At 37.9% G+C, this 15000-nt stretch overlaps 2 long non-coding RNA genes across 2 annotated transcripts in view; both read right to left on the bottom strand.

The window, feature by feature from the left end:
- Nucleotides 1-7808, bottom strand: part of LOC311087196 — a 17526-nt gene extending 9718 nt beyond the window's left edge. The window contains exons 1-2 of the long non-coding RNA XR_014607187.1: nucleotides 7674-7808; nucleotides 1-177 (exon numbers count right to left, since the gene is read on the bottom strand). The exon at nucleotides 1-177 is cut by the window's left edge and continues 84 nt beyond it. This is a non-coding gene — a long non-coding RNA (uncharacterized lncRNA). The remainder of the gene's footprint in view (nucleotides 178-7673) is intronic.
- Nucleotides 7809-14589: 6781 nt separating this feature from the next.
- Nucleotides 14590-15000, bottom strand: part of LOC311087410 — a 14796-nt gene continuing 14385 nt past the window's right edge. Inside the window, exon 3 of the long non-coding RNA XR_014607269.1 lies at nucleotides 14590-14799. This is a non-coding gene — a long non-coding RNA (uncharacterized lncRNA). The remainder of the gene's footprint in view (nucleotides 14800-15000) is intronic.

Genomic DNA, 15000 nt, shown 5'->3' with positions numbered 1-15000 from the left:
TATCTCTGCAGGACGCTGAGACCCGACAGTATCGGGAACATGTTGTGTTTCAGACACTGATGAAAACATCTCCCACTCCATTCTTATCAGGTGCTGACGGGCAGATGCTGAGAGATTCACACACACTCCAGCTCAGACCCTGAAGATGACTCTTCCTCTTTATCTCTTCCTCCAAATCTAAAGAGAAATGACAAATGAGTTCCCGTAAAACATGATCTACAAAAGTACAAAAGTTTTACTAGTAAATAAAAAAAGAAATATATATTTTTTCAATGTTTCAAGCTAACATTTAGCAGCTTTCCATTTTTATTAAAAATTTTTTTGCATCGTGACCTTTTTTTCATGCAAATTAAGTATTTTTTCCCTTGTTTGCCATAATGCAAAAATAAACTAATAATAATGTTAATAACAATAATAATAAATTCGTTAATGAAATGAACGTAAAAGAAGGTTCATTCTCGTGTTACGCATCACGTTTGAGCTTCTCAAGAACCAATGAGGTTCATTCTCGTGTTACGCATCACGTTTGAGCTTCTCAAGAACCAATGAGGTTCATTCTCGTGTTACGCATCACGTTTGAGCTTCTCAAGAACCAATGAGGTTCATTCTCGTTACGCATCACGTTTGAGCTTCTCAAGAACCAATGAGGTTCATTCTCGTTACGCATCACGTTTGAGCTTCTCAAGAACCAATGAGGATCATTCTCGTGTTACGCAGCACGTTTGAGCTTCTCAAGAACCAATGAGGTTCATTCTCGTGTTACGCATCACGTTTGAGCTTCTGCAAGAACCAATGAGGTTCATTCTCGTGTTACGCAGCACGTTTGAGCTTCTCAAGAACCAATGAGGTTCATTCTCGTGTTACGCATCACGTTTGAGCTTCTGCAAGAACCAATGAGGTTCATTCTCGTGTTACACATCACGTTTGAGCTTCTCAAGAACCAATGAGGTTCATTCTCGTGTTACGCATCACGTTTGAGCTTCTCAAGAACCAATGAGGTTCATTCTCGTGTTACGCAGCACGTTTGAGCTTCTCAAGAACCAATGAGGATCATTCTCATGTTACGCAGCACGTTTGAGCTTCAGCAAGAACCAATGAGGATCATTCTCATGTTACGCAGCACGTTTGAGCTTCTCAAGAACCAATGAGGTTCATTCTCGTGTTACGCATCACGTTTGAGCTTCTCAAGAACCAATGAGGTTCATTCTCGTGTTACGCATCACGTTTGAGCTTCTCAAGAACCAATGAGGTTCATTCTCGTGTTACGCATCACGTTTGAGCTTCTCAAGAACCAATGAGGTTCATTCTCGTGTTACGCATCACGTTTGAGCTTCTCAAGAACCAATGAGGTTCATTCTCGTTACACAGCACGTTTGAGCTTCTCAAGAACCAATGAGGTTCATTCTCGTTACGCAGCACATTTGAGCTTCTCAAGAACCAATGAGGTTCATTCTCGTTACGCAGCACATTTGAGCTTCTCAAGAACCAATGAGGATCATTCTCGTGTTACGCATCACACTTGAGCTTCTCAAGAACCAATGAGGTTCATTCTCGTGTTACGCAGCACATTTGAGCTTCTCAAGAACCAATGAGGATCATTCTCGTGTTACGCAGCACGTTTGAGCTTCTCAAGAACCAATGAGGTTCATTCTCGTGTTACGCATCACGTTTGAGCTTCTGCAAGAACCAATGAGGTTCATTCTCGTGTTACGCAGCACGTTTGAGCTTCTCAAGAACCAATGAGGTTCATTCTCGTGTTACGCATCACGTTTGAGCTTCTGCAAGAACCAATGAGGTTCATTCTCGTGTTACGCATCACGTTTGAGCTTCTCAAGAACCAATGAGGTTCATTCTCGTGTTACGCATCACGTTTGAGCTTCTCAAGAACCAATGAGGTTCATTCTCGTGTTACGCAGCACGTTTGAGCTTCTCAAGAACCAATGAGGATCATTCTCATGTTACGCAGCACGTTTGAGCTTCAGCAAGAACCAATGAGGATCATTCTCATGTTACGCAGCACGTTTGAGCTTCTCAAGAACCAATGAGGTTCATTCTCGTGTTACGCATCACGTTTGAGCTTCTCAAGAACCAATGAGGTTCATTCTCGTGTTACGCATCACGTTTGAGCTTCTCAAGAACCAATGAGGTTCATTCTCGTGTTACGCATCACGTTTGAGCTTCTCAAGAACCAATGAGGTTCATTCTCGTGTTACGCATCACGTTTGAGCTTCTCAAGAACCAATGAGGTTCATTCTCGTTACACAGCACGTTTGAGCTTCTCAAGATCCAATGAGGTTCATTCTCGTTACGCAGCACATTTGAGCTTCTCAAGAACCAATGAGGTTCATTCTCGTTACGCAGCACATTTGAGCTTCTCAAGAACCAATGAGGATCATTCTCGTGTTACGCATCACACTTGAGCTTCTCAAGAACCAATGAGGTTCATTCTCGTGTTACGCATCACACTTGAGCTTCTCAAGAACCAATGAGGTTCATTCTCGTGTTACGCATCACGCTTGAGCTTCTCAAGAACCAATGAGGTTCATTCTCGTTACGCAGCACATTTGAGCTTCTCAAGAACCAATGAGGTTCATCCTCGTTAAGCAGCACATTTGAGCTTCTCAAGAACCAATGAGGATCATTCTCGTGTTACGCATCACACTTGAGCTTCTCAAGAACCAATGAGGTTCATTCTCGTGTTACGCATCACGCTTGAGCTTCTCAAGAACCAATGAGGTTCATTCTCGTTACGCAGCACGTTTGAGCTTCTCAAGAACCAATGAGGTTCATTCTCGTTACGCAGCACGTTTGAGCTTCTCAAGAACCAATGAGGTTCATTCTCGTTACGCAGCACATTTGAGCTTCTCAAGAACCAATGAGGTTCATTCTCGTTACGCAGCACGTTTGAGCTTCTCAAGAACAAATGAGGTTCATTCTCGTGTTACGCATCACGTTTGAGCTTCTCAAGAACCAATGAGGTTCATTCTCGTGTTACGCATCACGTTTGAGCTTCTCAAGAACCAATGAGGTTCATTCTCGTGTTACGCATCACGTTTGAGCTTCTCAAGAACCAATGAGGTTCATTCTCGTGTTACGCATCACGTTTGAGCTTCTCAAGAACCAATGAGGTTCATTCTCGTGTTACGCAGCACGTTTGAGCTTCTCAAGAACCAATGAGGTTCATTCTCGTGTTACGCAGCACGTTTGAGCGTCTCAAGAACCAATGAGGTTCATTCTCGTGTTACGCAGCACGTTTGAGCTTCTCAAGAACCAATGAGGATCATTCTCGTGTTACGCAGCACGTTTGAGCTTCTCAAGAACCAATGAGGTTCATTCTCGTGTTACGCAGCACGTTTGAGCTTCTCAAGAACCAATGAGGTTCATTCTCGTTACGCAGCACGTTTGAGCTTCTCAAGAACCAATGAGGTTCATTCTCGTGTTACGCATCACGTTTGAGCTTCTGCAAGAACCAATGAGGTTCATTCTCGTGTTACGCATCACGTTTGAGCTTCTCAAGAACCAATGAGGTTCATTCTCGTGTTACGCATCACGTTTGAGCTTCTCAAGAACCAATGAGGTTCATTCTCGTGTTACGCATCACGTTTGAGCTTCTCAAGAACCAATGAGGTTCATTCTCGTGTTACGCAGCACGTTTGAGCTTCTCAAGAACCAATGAGGATCATTCTCATGTTACGCAGCACGTTTGAGCTTCTCAAGAACCAATGAGGTTCATTCTCGTGTTACGCAGCACGTTTGAGCTTCTCAAGAACCAATGAGGATCATTCTCATGTTACGCAGCACGTTTGAGCTTCAGCAAGAACCAATGAGGATCAGTCTCATGTTACGCAGCACGTTTGAGCTTCTCAAGAACCAATGAGGTTCATTCTCGTGTTACGCATCACGTTTGAGCTTCTCAAAAATCCAATGAGGTTCATTCTCGTGTTACGCATCACGTTTGAGCTTCTCAAGAACCAATGAGGTTCATTCTCGTGTTACGCATCACGTTTGAGCTTCTCAAGAACCAATGAGGTTCATTCTCGTGTTACGCATCACGTTTGAGCTTCTCAAGAACCAATGAGGTTCATTCTCGTTACACAGCACGTTTGAGCTTCTCAAGAACCAATGAGGTTCATTCTCGTTACGCAGCACGTTTGAGCTTCTCAAGAACCAATGAGGTTCATTCTCGTTACGCAGCACATTTGAGCTTCTCAAGAACCAATGAGGTTCATTCTCGTTACGCAGCACATTTGAGCTTCTCAAGAACCAATGAGGATCATTCTCGTGTTACGCATCACACTTGAGCTTCTCAAGAACCAATGAGGTTCATTCTCGTGTTACGCATCACGCTTGAGCTTCTCAAGAACCAATGAGGTTCATTCTCGTTACGCAGCACATTTGAGCTTCTCAAGAACCAATGAGGATCATTCTCGTGTTACGCATCACACTTGAGCTTCTCAAGAACCAATGAGGTTCATTCTCGTGTTACGCATCACGTTTGAGCTTCTCAAGAACCAATGAGGTTCATTCTCGTGTTACGCATCACGTTTGAGCTTCTCAAGAACCAATGAGGTTCATTCTCGTGTTACGCATCACGTTTGAGCTTCTCAAGAACCAATGAGGTTCATTCTCGTGTTACGCATCACGTTTGAGCTTCTCAAGAACCAATGAGGATCATTCTCGTGTTACGCATCACACTTGAGCTTCTCAAGAACCAATGAGGTTCATTCTCGTGTTACGCATCACGCTTGAGCTTCTCAAGAACCAATGAGGTTCATTCTCGTTACGCAGCACATTTGAGCTTCTCAAGAACCAATGAGGATCATTCTCGTGTTACGCATCACACTTGAGCTTCTCAAGAACCAATGAGGTTCATTCTCGTGTTACGCATCACGTTTGAGCTTCTCAAGAACCAATGAGGTTCATTCTCGTGTTACGCATCACGTTTGAGCTTCTCAAGAACCAATGAGGTTCATTCTCGTGTTACGCATCACGTTTGAGCTTCTCAAGAACCAATGAGGTTCATTCTCGTGTTACGCATCACGTTTGAGCTTCTCAAGAACCAATGAGGTTCATTCTCGTTACACAGCACGTTTGAGCTTCTCAAGAACCAATGAGGTTCATTCTCGTTACACAGCACGTTTGAGCTTCTCAAGAACCAATGAGGTTCATTCTCGTTACACAGCACGTTTGAGCTTCTCAAGAACCAATGAGGTTCATTCTCGTTACGCAGCACATTTGAGCTTCTCAAGAACCAATGAGGTTCATTCTCGTTACGCAGCACATTTGAGCTTCTCAAGAACCAATGAGGATCATTCTCGTGTTACGCATCACACTTGAGCTTCTCAAGAACCAATGAGGTTCATTCTCGTGTTACGCATCACGCTTGAGCTTCTCAAGAACCAATGAGGTTCATTCTCGTTACGCAGCACATTTGAGCTTCTCAAGAACCAATGAGGATCATTCTCGTGTTACGCATCACACTTGAGCTTCTCAAGAACCAATGAGGTTCATTCTCGTGTTACGCATCACGTTTGAGCTTCTCAAGAACCAATGAGGTTCATTCTCATGTTACGCATCACGTTTGAGCTTCTCAAGAACCAATGAGGTTCATTCTCGTGTTACGCATCACGTTTGAGCTTCTCAAGAACCAATGAGGTTCATTCTCGTGTTACGCATCACGTTTGAGCTTCTCAAGAACCAATGAGGTTCATTCTCGTGTTACGCATCACGTTTGAGCTTCTCAAGAACCAATGAGGATCATTCTCGTGTTACGCATGAAGCAGGTATAGTTGAGCTGTTTATGTTCGCTGATCAATATTTATATGTGATTAAAAGTTTACCAACTTTTTTAGGCATCAAAGTGGTAGTTGCGTAAATTGTCTCAGATTTGATTTAAAACTTGTTTCGAAGACGAACGAAAGTCTTACGGGTTTGGAACGACATGTGAGTAATTTATTAACATTTTTTCCATTTTTGGATCAACTAACCCTTTAATATTCAGTTATATTATCAATTTGACTGCACTGATACTATCAGAGAACAAAACTTTAACTTATACTGGAAAAAATGCTTTTCTTTGTCTTTCCAGTCCAAAAATAAAAAAAATCTTAAAACAAGATGCATTTACTAAAGTAGTAAAATGCCATATGATAGTATGTCTTGTTTTCTGGTGAAATAAATCAAACTTAAGAGAGTTGTTGCTTAAAAAACAGCTAAATTATCTGCCAATGGCTTAAGAAAAGTAATATTAAAGGTCCCGTATTATGCCCCTTTTCACAAGATGTAAAATAAGTCTCTGATGTCCCCAGAGTGTGTATGTGAAGTTTCAGCTCAAAATACCCAACAGATCATTTTTTACAGCATGTTTAAATTGTCATTTTTTGGGGCTCAGAAAAACGCGCTGTTTTAGTGTGTGCCCTTTAAATGCAAATGAGCTGCTGCTGGACGACCCAGGGGGCGGAGCTTCACGAGCTCACTCAGTCTCTCAGGACAATCTCATCTCACGGAATGATGATAATATCAGAAACTCTCAGTAACGGTGTTCATTTCGAGTCGGACAATAATGCCTACAGAGTCAGAGTGCTGTATAGAGATGGAACAGGTATAGTTTAGTAGTTTAATTACGGTTATTATAACGTATTTGTCATCTGCTTGTATGTATCCATTATATATTAATAGCCTACAAGTCTGCTGTCCGAATGATGATCAAACATATACTGATGAGTTTAATAAAGTTTATTGTACATCACACAAAAGATGAAGCGTCAGTTTTACTTCAGAAAATCACCGTAAGAGCTGAGTAAACACAGTAAGTTATAAGAAGTGCGCAAGTACATAAACGAATTTCGGTAGAGTTGAGGGAGCATTCCTGTGGGCGGAGCTTAGTCAAGAAACGGTTCTAGTGACATCATTAAAGAAGGAAGTAGAGGGATGTAGTCCAAACGGGCCGTTCACTGTAGGCGACTTCTGTTAAATAAAACATCTCGCTTGGCATTGAACTTTGAGCTTTATAATTTTACAGATATTATTTATGCTCTAACAACAACATTACACACTAACTAAAGTTTGAAACATGGGATCACGAAGAACGGGACCTTTAATTCAAACAGAAACAAGATTATTTGTCTCACCCCATTGGGAGATAATTTGACTTGTTTTAAGCAAATACTCATTTCATTTTGATTTATTTCAAAACAAGACATAATATCTTATGGCATTTTACTCATCTAGTAAATGCATCTTGATTTAAGAATGTTTAGATATTTGGACTGGAAACAAGACAAATACACTAAGTAAGAAAAGCATTTATTGCAGTGTAATTGATCTAAATAATAACACTATTGTCTTCTGAACAATAGAAATAAAAGTGGCTTGATGTCTGGGGCACAAGGAGTTTTGCACACAACCCCATGGAAACACAACACAAGTGAACCAGCAGCACTCAGCATAACCATTACCCGAACTGTGCCTAATCTCTAAAGAGTTACGGCATCATTGCATCAAACCAGACGCTGACAGTCTCGTTGCCCTCGAGCTTACGTTTGCCTTTTAACGTTTCGCTCATGCGAGGCCTCGCGCAGGAATGTTAAGCTAGCACAGGAAGCGTTGGAAGCGCTTGCTAGAATCAAAGGCGGGAGGTGAGTGACAGGTGAGGTTTCAATAGCGGCCCGCACCTGTGAGGACTGAGACTCAGACTCGACCCCCGACCCCGGACCTGCAGGTGTGCTGGCGTATTGTTGAAAACAGCCCAGCAGAACCGATCCTGTGACACCGGCCCGTCGCGCACAGATGAGGGTGAACGGCACAGGCTTTAGGTGTCAGAGAGAAGAACACACAGACGGCTTCATGTCTGCTGACACAAAACACACACTAATGTAACAGCAAAGTCTCACATCCGGTCAAAGCGCTTGACTTTTTCTTTTGAATGAAAAGCAACATGCTAATTGATGCTAGTTAAGTTAAGCTAACCACTTTATTACACAGTTGAGCTAATTCATGTTAAAAATCACGATAATTCATGTTGACATAATGTTAGCATCATGTTAACACATTGCTAGTATGATTGAAAACTTTGCTAGCAATGAATTACTATGTTAGCAACATGCTAATTCATGTTAACATGCTGAAATAATGCTAACAAAATGCAAATTCATGCTAACAATGTGCTAAAACATGCTAGCAACATGATCATTAATGTTAGCAATGTGGTAAAACCTGCTAATTCATGTTAGAAAAATGCCAACTCATGCTAGCAAAGTGTTAAATCATGCAAGCAACATGCTAAATTATGTTAGCAAACATAATTTGTGTTAACAATGTGGTAAAACCTGTTAATTCATGCTAACAAAATGCAAATTCATGCTATCAACGCGTTAAACATGGTAGCAACATGCTAATTCATGTTAGCTGTGTACTAATTCATGTTAACCAATTGCCAAGAATGCTAGCATCATATTGGCACATTGCTAACATGATTGAACACTTGCTACACAAAATGCTTAAACATGTTAACATGCTAATTCATGCTAAAATGTGCTAAAACATGCGAGCAACATAAAAATTCATGTTAGCAATATGTGCTCAAACCTGCTAATTCATGTTAGAAAAATGCCAGTTCATGCTAGCAAAGTGTTAAATCATGCAAGCAACATGCTAAATTATGTTAGCAAACATAATTTGTATTAACAATGTGGTAAAACCTGTTAATTCATGCAAACAAAATGCCAATTCATGCTAGCAACGCGTTAAACATGGTAGCAACATGTTAAATAATGTTAGCTGTGTACTAATTCATGTTAACCAATTGCAAAGAATGCTAGCATCATATTGGCACATTACTAACATGATTGAACACTTGCTAAACAAAATCCTTAAACATGTTAACATGCTAATTCATTCTAAAATGTGCTAAAACATGCTAGCAACATAAAAATTCATGTTAGCAATATGTGCTCAAACCTGCTAATTCATGTTAGAAAAATGCCAATTCATGCTAGCAACATGCTAAATTATGTTAGCAAATATAATTTGTGTTAACAATGTGGTAAAACCTGTTAATTCATGCTAATAAAATGCAAATTCATGCTAGCAACGCATTAAACATGGTAGCAACATGCTAATTAATGTTAGCTGTGTACTAATTCATGTTAACCAATTGCAAAGAATGCTAGCATCATATTGGCACATTGCTAACATGATTGAACACTTGCTACACAAAATGCTTAAACATGTTAACAACATGCTAATTCATGCTAAAATGTGCTAAAACATGCAAGCAACATAAAAATTCATGTTAGCAATATGTGCTCAAACCTGCTAATTCATGTTAGAAAAATGCCAATTCATGCTAGCAAAGTGTTAAATCATGCAAGCAACATGCTAAATTATGTTAGCAAATATAATTTGTGTTAACAATGTGGTAAAACCTGTTAATTCATGCTAATAAAATGCAAATTCATGCTAGCAACGCGTTAAACATGGTAGCAAGATGCTAATTAATGTTAGCTGTGTACTAATTGATGTTAACCAATTGCAAAGAATGCTAGCATCATATTGGCACATTGCTAACATGATTGAACACTTGCTAAACAAAATGCTTAAACATGTTAACAACATGCTAAAATGTGCTAAAACGTGCTAGCAACATAAAAATTCATGTTAGCAATGTGTGCTCAAACCTGCTAATTCATGTTAGAAAAATGCCAATTCATGCTAGCAAAGTGTTAAATCATGCAAGCAACATGCTAAATTATGTTAGCAAACATAATTTGTGTTAACAATGTGGTAAAACCTGTTAATTCATGCAAACAAAATGCCAATTCATGCTAGCAACGCGTTAAACATGGTAGCAACATGTTAATTAATGTTAGCTGTGTACTAATTCATGTTAACCAATTGCAAAGAATGCTAGCATCATATTGGCACATTGCTAACATGATTGAACACTTGCTAAACAAAATGCTTAAACATGTTAACAACATGCTAAAATGTGCTAAAACATGCTAGCAACATAAAAATTCATGTTAGCAATGTGTGCTTAAACCTGCTAATTCATGTTAGCAATATGCGAAAACATGCTAATTTATTTTAGCAATGTCTTTCTCTCTCTTTCCACTTCCGCTTATAAAACTTTCAAACGGCTTTGTCAAGCCAAAATCAAAGTTTGTCCCAACGAACTTTACTAAAATATGAATAATTCACAAAAGTGAAAGATTAGCGGCCCGCACCTGTGAGGACTGAGACTCAGACTCGACCCCCGACCCCGGATCTGCAGGTGTGCTGGCGTATTGTTGAAAACAGCCCAGCAGAACCGATCCTGTGACACCGGCCCGTCGCGCACAGATGAGGGTGAACGGCACGGGCTTTAGGTGTCAGAGAGAAGAACACACAGACGGCTTCATGTCTGCTGACACAAAACACACACTAATGTAACAGCAAAGTCTCACATCCGGTCAAAGCGCTTGACTTTTTTATTTTTTTAATGAAAACAAAAAAAACGGTACAATACATCAATGAGTTCTTTATAACAGTATAGCAGACTTACATAAAATGCATATAAATATCAATATCTGGCAATAATTGGTCTTAAAAAGATGATATATAAATGCATAGTTTTTAGTGCTGGGCAACAATTAATCACGATTAATCGCATCCGAAATAAAAGTTTGTGTTTACATAATATATGTGTGAGTACTGTGTATAATTATTTTGTATATATAAATACACACACATGCATGTATACATTTAAGAAATATTTCCATATATATGTATGTGTGTGTATATATATATATATATACAAAATAATTATACACAGTACTCACACATATATGATGTAAACACAAACTCTTATTTTGGATGCGATTAATCGTGATTAATTGTTGCCCAGCACTAATAGTTATATGATCAAAGCTCTTTGGTTTTAAAACATATAATGCAATGCAATTCAACGATGATTGACAGATGAACAAATAAACCTTCCTCAAAACCTGATGGATCATATTTCATCCTCACATTATTTTTTCTAAAGAAATGATGTATGGATAATCGAGTAAATCGGCTTCAGTCCAGTTAAAGAGTTAGTTCACACACGCAAAAATGTAAAAATTGTCATCAGTTGCCAAGCAACAAAGTGGTAGTTGCGTAAACTGTCAATGGAGGGACGGAAATCTCTCAGATTTCATTAAAATATCTTCATTTTGTGTTTTGAAGGATAACAAAAGTCTCAGTTTGGATGAGTAAATGATGACATATTTCATTTTTGGGTGAACTAATCTTTTAAGTTGCAGTCAGTTGAGTTAAGTACCTCAAATATGTATATATATTTCCTTTCAGATGAATAATACTGCATGATTGTCCTTTCATGATCTTCAGACATCAGTGTGAATCTCTTACTCACAGACGGATGATTCTCCAGATAACACGTGGAGAGATCGCTCACCTCTGATAGTCTCTGAGGAGCCGGTAAATATTACTGTAAAACAAGTGACGCTCTTTGTTTCAAAGGAAGCAAAACATAAAATATATTCCAGAAGACATAAACAAGCTCTGATGGACAATAAAAACGTGGATCCAATTCCAAAATTACTAAATTCTGAATTTAACAATTGGCTCCGTTTCAATTCATGACTTGGAATTTGAACTGAATGTTTAATAAGAATTCAAACTGGAATGACAATTCAGAGAAATTCAACAGATTCTGGTCAATTATATGCTTAATAAAAATAATTAAGTAGATAAATAGATTTAAGAAAATATTTTCGTGTTATATTTCATCTGCAATAACAATGTGGACTTTTATGAAGATCTGTGTGGACATTAACTTTTAAATGCATCATTATGCATTAATACGAGGAGTCTCCGCATAGACTGCAGATCGACATCTCTCCAATTTTGTAAATTAAATTAAATGTGGAGGATTTTATCTTTGACAAGATGATTGACAGGGCAGTTTATAGACGGAGAGCAACCGTTAAAGAGGCAATTGTGTGACGTGATAGTACGTGCTTCTGCTTACACACTCTAAAGTACGCACTTTTCCTTCACAAAAAGAGAAGAAAATACTTTTAGGGCGCAGTATAAGTTGGCGAATTGAGACGCAGCTTGAGACTCAGACAGGCTAAAGACAGCGAGATGTGCAGAGATAAATGTCCCACTGAGAGCAGATAACCAGAGGAATGTCCCAGTGGACCTGTTCAAACCTGCCCGAGAAATGAGCCTCACCATCTCAGTCTGAGACCCGGTGGTGTAGATTAACACACACTGACTCCACCGGACTCCAGGCTTCGGCAAAGACAAGCTTATATCTCACAACTCTCAGAAACATGAACAGAACTGTGAGATATACTCGTTATTCTGACTTTTTCCCTCAGAATTGTGATATAAACTCACAATTGGAAGTTATAAAGTCTGCACAAATGCTTTTCTTACTTAGTATTTTTGTCTCGGTTTCCAGTCCAAATATCTAAAAATGCTCAAATCAAGATGCATTTACTAGACGATATTATGTCTTGTTTTCTAGGGAAATAAATCAAAATGAAGTGAGTTGTTGCTTAAAAAAGGCTAAAACAACAAAAACAAAAACAATGTTTGTTTTGTTTTAAGATATATATATATATATATATATATATATATATATATATATATATATATATATATAAGATATATATGTTTAAAGATATATATATCAGCCAATGGGGTCAGAAAAAATAATGTTAATTCAAACAGAAACAAGATTATTTTTCTCACCACATTGGAAGATCATTTTGCTTTTTTAAGCAAAAACTCACTTAATTTTGATTTATTTCCCTAGAAAACAAGACATAATATCTTCTAGTAAATCTCATCTAGTAAGGCATCTTGATTTTAAGAATTTTTAGATATCTGGACTGGAAACAAGACAAAACTACGAAGTAAGAAAAGCATTTTTTGCAGTGTGGGAGAAATAAACACACAAATGCAAGAATTGTGAGATAAAACTGTTATAGACGCTGTTTAAAAGTTAAATGTTATAGGTTTAAATATTATTTCATGCTGTAGCTGCTATGTATGTCCTCTATGAACTGCATATGCGAATATTACGTCGGCTTACTGTTTACATCAAATTCATGAAAGTGGCGTAACTGTGGCGTCTCCTCAAATTCGTCTATTGGCTCAAGATTGTGTGATGTGTAAATTTAACACTGAAGCCTGTTTCATATGGCAAGATGCTTTCTTGTGGCCGAAAGCAACTGAGAATGCAATCCCAGAATGCACTGCAACAACACATTAAAAAAATAAATTAAACCGAGATGGATGAGGAGAAGAAATTAGATGATAAACTAGTTAAAATATCATTATATAAATATCATTGAGATACTATTATAGTTTTTGCTAAATATTTTAAATTGGATTTTATTTTTATTTATTTTTGTCATTTTTATTAGTTTTTTTAAATGTCTATATAGTTTTTATGTTTTTTTTGCTAGTTTATTTAGTTTTTGATATTTTAGTACTTTATTTTAAACAAAACAAAAAGTTGAATTTTTAAAAATATTTATTTCAGTTAATGTTTGTTTTGTTTAAAGCAACTATGTTTTTTTATTTTTAGTTAATGATTATATATATATAACATTCTTTTTATACACACATACACATATATTGATTTTGAGACAGGGTTGTTATTAACTACAATTATTTTAGTACTTATTTTAGTACTTCAATTTAAACTAAATTACATTTTTATATTTAATTTCAGTTAACGCTTATAGGTTTACATATACTATATAAATATATGAAATATACATATAAAACATTGCTGTTAACTGAAATAAAGCTGAAATAAAACAGAAAATAAAGGGTGAAGCACTAAAATTATTAACTGCAAATAATTATACTAAAACTAAACTGAAAATAAATGAAACCTAAATAGCAGTTTTCAAAGAAATAACATGAAAATGTAAAATATAAAAATAAAAGCTAAATCAAGACATTAACGGCCTCTTCCAGTGAGTGTTGTCCTGTATAGCCGGCGAGACGACAGCGTTCAGCCTTTCTGTGACCTGAGAAAATCCCCGAGACTCACAGCGTGTGCGACTCGCTCAGACGCTCGAGGATGAATCAATTAAAGCGCGCGAATGAATGAACAAAAGCGAGCCCACCTCTCGTGCTCCCTATCTGAGGGATGTGATGCAGGCGATAAGGGCTGGAGGTGTGTGTGAGGTGTGTGTGAGCTGGTACACACACATGCTGGTATTCGTGACAGGCCTCCAGATGGCAGATTGGCTTCTGCGGTGGGCATCTCGGGCTTCCCCTCGCCGGGTCGCCAGATCCACAGCGAGATACGCCGCTATTTCCAGAGGTGATGGAGTATCAAACACTTCAAGATACCGAAGAACATCAAGCAGAAAGAATCAAGAATCAAAACTGTTTGAATAGAGTTAACGACTCAGACGTAACGGGTGGCACTACCGTGTTTCGTTGTGGAAATGCAAGCACAAAAATACTCTATGGTGCTTTCTGTAAGCGGAGACTATCAGCAATAATTGCACTTTACAGGATTCACTTTCAAAAAAAAAATTGCTGATAATTTACTCACCCTGATGTCATCCAAGATATCCATGTCTTTCTTTCTTCAGTCGAACAGAAATTATGTTTTTTGAGGAAAACATTCCAGGATTTTTCTCCATTTAATGGACTTCAATGGCAACCAGCTATCCCAATGTCCAGAGAAGGTTCAAATGTCCGTCTCAATGCAGCTTCACAGTCTCGACACGATCCCAGTCGAGAAATAAGAGTCTTATCCAGCGAGACGATCGTCATTTTCTAAAAAAATAATAATAATTATAATATATAATATATATATAAATTTCAAATAAAATACAAATATTAGTTGAAAAACTTCAACTTTATTGCAGCATTTGTAATTTTCATTTAGTGTAAGCACTAAAATTATTAAAAATGATTAATAAAAACTACATAGACTTGATTAAAAAAAAAAAATTACAAAATAAATCCAACAATAAA

Source organism: Abramis brama, assembly GCF_963993115.1.
Source record: "Abramis brama genome assembly, chromosome: 7".
NCBI classification, from domain to species: domain Eukaryota; kingdom Metazoa; phylum Chordata; class Actinopteri; order Cypriniformes; family Leuciscidae; genus Abramis; species Abramis brama.
The sequence above is the reverse complement of the archived record's forward strand: the minus strand, read 5'-3'. Positions and strand labels throughout refer to the sequence as shown.